General features: G+C 36.2%; 1 non-coding gene across 1 annotated transcript; it reads right to left on the bottom strand.

Annotated features, from left to right (window-relative positions):
- Nucleotides 1-4895: 4895 nt before the first annotated feature.
- On the bottom strand, nucleotides 4896-5059 carry LOC118710055. The gene has a single exon (XR_004985276.1). It is a non-coding gene; the product is annotated as a U1 spliceosomal RNA (small nuclear RNA).
- Nucleotides 5060-5541: the final 482 nt, after the last annotated feature.

Consider the following 5541-nt stretch of genomic DNA (forward strand, 5'->3'; position numbering starts at 1 on the left):
GGCCTCTAGTTTATTAATAAGACCTAACATAAGGAACTCACATGAGATTATATTATGTCATTGCATCTTTCTTTAAGGCTATTAATTGTTAAAACCATTTTACAGATAAGAAAATAGGAATACAGGGGAGATATTTAATAAAAATTAATTCATAAACTAATGAATTAATTTTGAAGCAGAACTCCTCATCCATAATGCTATTTTTTAGATTTGGTCTAAGATAGAAGCTACCAGCCACATGTAATTGTTTAAGTTAGCTAAAATTAAAGAAAATATAAACATCTGGTTGTTTAGTCACACTAGAAACATTTCAAGTGCTCATTAGCTACATGTGGCTAATGGCTACTATACTGCATTGTACTGATGTAGAACATCCCCATCATGGCAGAAAGTTCCTTTCATTAGTGCTGATCTGTTCCCCTTTCTTCCCTTTTGAGGGCTATACTTGATACTGCATTCTCTCTTAAGAGAAGTTTCTGTTTCTTTTTTGGTGTTTTTGTTCCTTATTTTCATTTGCTTCTGCCAATGCTTCTGGTGTTTGGGTAGTGTCGGAATGAACAAGTATCAAATGATTTTCCAAATGCCTCTTATAAACTGGCTTGATTTCTTTCATGTCGTCAGAGTTTCTTTCAATCCAATTTCTTCTCAGGTGAGGTCAGGAAAAAAATGATTCTCTTGCATATGAAATTTTTCTTAAGGAATAAATTATATGCTTTGTGCAAATGTATTACATATCTTAGTTATGAATCTATATGGTTTCCACTTCACTTACTCTGGTTTAGTTATCAGAATAAGCCTATAAAAGTCAAATTTTGTCCACAAATGGAAGTAATAACAAAGATCTTTAAGAAGAATTTATTTCATTACAAAGAATGGGAAGCAGAGAGGAAAAAAGGACACAAACATTTGTTTCATCGCCCTCATCACCCTCTTCACTTAACACACACACACACACACACACACATACACACACACTCACACTCACACACTCAAACACCCCAACATTGTGTCTCTGAAAATGAGGGCATTACCATCCAGATAAGAGCTACAAAGTACTCTACTGTTAAGATGTCTTGCCCATTGTCCATTTTGAATAAACATTCTATCTCAACTTAATGTACAGAAAACCTGAACTTGTTTTCAGTACAATGAGTCACTCCTATCTCTGTACTACTTCCATGTTCTATACATAGTACCAAATATTAATGCATGTATTGCATTTGTTTGCAAAGTTATCTATTTGAATATAAATCTCTCTGACTATATCATCACTATTTAAAGCATAAGAACCCACTTGTCTTTTTACTCCCAGCATACAGTACATTGTTTGGCAAATACTGGTAGTAGAAGGGCTTGTATATCTAATCCATTCTTCAAGTCTTGAGTAGTCCTGTCTTCCATATCCCCAGACACATTCTCCATTCACCATCACCAACTCTCTCTTATCTCAGTGTTTTGTAATAAGAAAATTCCTAGGAGCAATATTAATCATCCCTTTTTTCAGCAATGCACACTTTTCTGCTGTCCCAAGTATACTCATATTCACCACCCATTCCCAGCTTCACATGTCCATATTCAACAAACCAGTGAAGGACAGTGAAGAGATTTAGAATGCCAAGGAGCTCCATGGCCATCTTCTGCTGAGCATTGGCTGGAATACGACTGGCTTATATCCTCAATATTACTGTTTCCAAGAGTGGGATGGAGAAATAAAAAGCAACTGACCATCTTTCTATATCTAAGCAGAAAACACAGTTAGTACTTTCCTAAGCTCCCAGAGGATTATGAATAGTTAGTGCTTCAGATCTAGCTCAAGGCAAAAATTATATTTTCCAAAAGATTTTCTTTTTTTAGTACTCTTTTTCTTATGCACAAGGCTTTGATCAAGCTACAATTTTAAGTGATTACAGCTTTTGAAGACTCAAAAGATTTAAAGACCCATTGCATTGTTAATAATGGTGTGCTAGGCCAGCGGGGTCTTGCTCAGAGCCCAGTGTCCTGGAGTTTACTGGACTGACGGCCCATTTCACCAGTCATGAGTCCACCCTGATGCAGCTGGTCTCAAACTGAGAAAAATTCTGAAGACAAATTAATTCATTTCGCTTTGAGATCAGTCTAAGGGCTGTGGAAATAAATTTAATTTTCCTCCATAAAGGAAAGAATTATCATCTGCCCAGTCTCCAATCAAGCCTTTCTATGACATATGGAACAACTAGGTTTTTTTTCCTTTCCCCCACAGAGGGCAGCTTTCATTAATCAAGTTTTTCATCTCCTATAAAGAAATCCTGATACATAACTTATACAAGTGGTTAAACCAAAAGTATGATGTGGTTTTTATTTGGTTAATCAATGATTCAAAAGCTTAACCTGGATTTTTTGGACTATATTTATTTTCAACCTTCTTTATCAATAGAATTAGATCTATTACCTGGCTAACTTGGCTACACAAAATTGCTCATTAAAAAGACCCCCCAAAAAGAATGGAGGAAAATCAATTAAAATGCTAGCATTAAGACAGAGCCATTGATGTTAGAAAGCTTCTTTTAAAGGGAGCATATTGATCTGTTTTTGGACAAAAGCAAATGTATTTTCTGCAGGCCCACCCTATGTATTCTAAAGTTATCTGATTTATCTTTTTTTAATATTCTTTCCTTGGTCTGTTAACACAGCCTGTTCCTATAACTCATAAATAATACACAAAACTGTGTTGCAAATGGTTCTTTGTATTAGCTTTGTTCTTTTTGCTCTTCTCTTTGTGTAGCTGCCGCCCTGCCCCCTAATAATAATAATAGAACTACTGCCAAAAATTGAGGATAGGAAAGATGATATAAAATTTCAGTAAAAGGCAGGTGGGTCATGCATTTTTATTACTATACCCATGTCTGCATTGTACTGTCAGGTTAGGGAGTAATTTTATAACACACAGTTTTATCAAGCAGGACATTGTGTCTGCAGAGTTTGGATGCATGGAAGTTAGTCACACTGCAGTGCCAAGGTAAAATAAGCATCAGATGATCTTGATTTGCATATTTAATATTCATAATGACATATTTAAGGCTCTGTACAGAACATACTGGAAGCCTAGGAGAAAGGCCTTGACAGGCAACTAAATGATTTGCATTGGGAACACGCAGTTTAGAGTACAGAGTGATTGTGAACAGATAAGCATGCAGACCTGAGAGTCCATTATCCTTTTAAACAGTTTGGACACCAATAGTGGTCAGTCAAAGTTACATTTTTACACTGTTGGAGTCTGTCTTAAAGTACAACATATGAAAGTCCCAGACAGTGCACACTTAAAATTGACAGTTACACATAATTTGGAGAGGGAAAGTAGTGATTGTGCAACTAGATTACAGAGGCCAGTCACATTCTAAAGCATTCACATTTGCTCAACATCTGGGATAGTTTAAAGCTTATAGAAAATGGGAATGGATGTTGACAAAAATAGGATAATATACATCAAGTTCAAAGATAGTACAAACAAACCCATATAACCAGTGACATTTTATGTGAAGAGAGACCTTTAACGGGAATAGTCAAAGGCAAGTCTGCACAGTCTCTTTGGATGTCTAGACATTTGAGAGGAAGGAAACTAACCAAATGTTCCAAACCCCTCTCTCTTGCACTGATTCAGTCTGGCTGCAATGGCTCCATCTCTGTCTGAAACAGAACAACTCATGGTTCCTCCTCTACTTCCTCCACTATGACATAAATTTCAGAATTGAAAGTTTGGGTCCAGAAATTATAGACAATATTTAAACCGTGTATGAAAATCAGAAAGAGTCCTATGATCTTGAACCCTAACTATTATATTCATTTAGAGGTCCCCGTCTTTCCTGAGCTATCAGCCCTCAGGTGTTGGAACCAGACATCAACAGTAGAGACAGATGGCTGACTTCCACCATTGAAGCCTCACTTGCCTCATTACCAAGCACATCTGAAACAAGGAACTACTCATGAGTATCTAAAATCTTTGTTGAGATCTCAGTAGGAATCCAAAACTAACTTCTAGTGAAAAGAAGATGCAGGGTATGCATGCCTTTCTCTCTCCTTACCACATATTTGGATCACTGATGATGAGTGATTGGTTAATGATGTTATTCTTGGGCTAGTTTGAAGCCATGTCTCTAGGGTCATGAATTGAATTTGGGCCTTGAAAAAAGCCTATCGACAATAAGCACACATTACCAAGGAAGCATAAGGATCTACTATAATGTAAATGAATTGAAATAAAATAGGATGAAATATTAAAGTGATAGCTTTAAGTGCACTTACTATTAACAAGTATTTTGATAAACTTCCAGAAAAGTGTCTACTGAGTAGAAAGCAAGGCCAAAATATAAATATAAAAATATTACCACAATAAGTCAGACTATCTTATGTCCAGAATTATTATTATTATTATTATTATTATTATTATTATTATTATTATTTTATCTCTGTCAATAAGGGACTTTTGTAAGATGGCTATTACTTCCTAAAATCAACTCTGAAAGATTAAGGGTGTGCCTCAAATACATACTTTTTTATTATCAAACATGTACAATATTAAGTTCTTCAGTATTACTTCTTGGAGCTTCATGTTTCATGAGTTTATTATGCTCAGTTGAATGAAATTATCAGTGTATATTACAGAGTAAAACCATTAAGAGCAAATTCTATTTACTAGTCTTGCCAACCTCCTGGCCAACCTTTGGTATAATAAAATCTTTGTCATCTTCCAATGCATGGCTCTACTACCAGTAGTACCAATACTACAATAGTAGTAGTCATTATCTAGTGTGTGATTTCATTTGTCAGAATTTCCCAGATAAGCAGAGCAAAGAGGATGGATGTCGTGGATGTGTGTGTGTGTGTGTGTGTGTGTGTATGTGTAAGGAGATTTTTTTTGGGGGGGAGGGATATGAATGTACTCCCCCACTACAATAAACTATGCAGTCAAGTTTTCCACATTTGGATAAATCACAGGGGTCAGCATATCTGGAGTGCAATGGCTAAGCCTCACCCTGGGAATTCCACCTTCGTGATCATGGTATCTTCCCTGCCAGGCAAGTATAAGATACTTATTTTAAAGTATTAGCTCACACAGTTTTGGAGGATTGGTAAATCCAAACTCTGATAAGAGAGGCTGGCAGATTGGAGACTCAAGAAAGTGTTGCAGGCCAAGTTCAAAGGCAGTCTGCTGGCAAGTCAGAAAGAGGTTATGTTGCAGATGATGTTTGAAGGTGGTCTTCTGGCAAGCTAGAACTTATGGAAGATCAGCTTTTGTTCCATTTAGGACTTCAACTGTTTGAAGGATGCCCACCCACATTTTGGAGGGTGATCTGCTTTCTTCAAAGTCCACCAATATACATGTAAATTACATCCAAACACAGCCTCACAAAAATATTCAGAATAATGTTGAACCAAATATCTGTATATTGTGGTCCACCAAGTTATCACATCAAATAAATCAGCACAGTGACCTCAGGAAAGTTACATAATGTCTTTGTGCTCCAGTAGGCTTATCTATAAAATGGTGTTAATTGGAGAATGGAT

Source organism: Pipistrellus kuhlii, unplaced genomic scaffold (genome assembly GCF_014108245.1).
Source record: "Pipistrellus kuhlii isolate mPipKuh1 unplaced genomic scaffold, mPipKuh1.p scaffold_m20_p_7, whole genome shotgun sequence".
In the NCBI taxonomy this organism is placed as follows: domain Eukaryota; kingdom Metazoa; phylum Chordata; class Mammalia; order Chiroptera; family Vespertilionidae; genus Pipistrellus; species Pipistrellus kuhlii.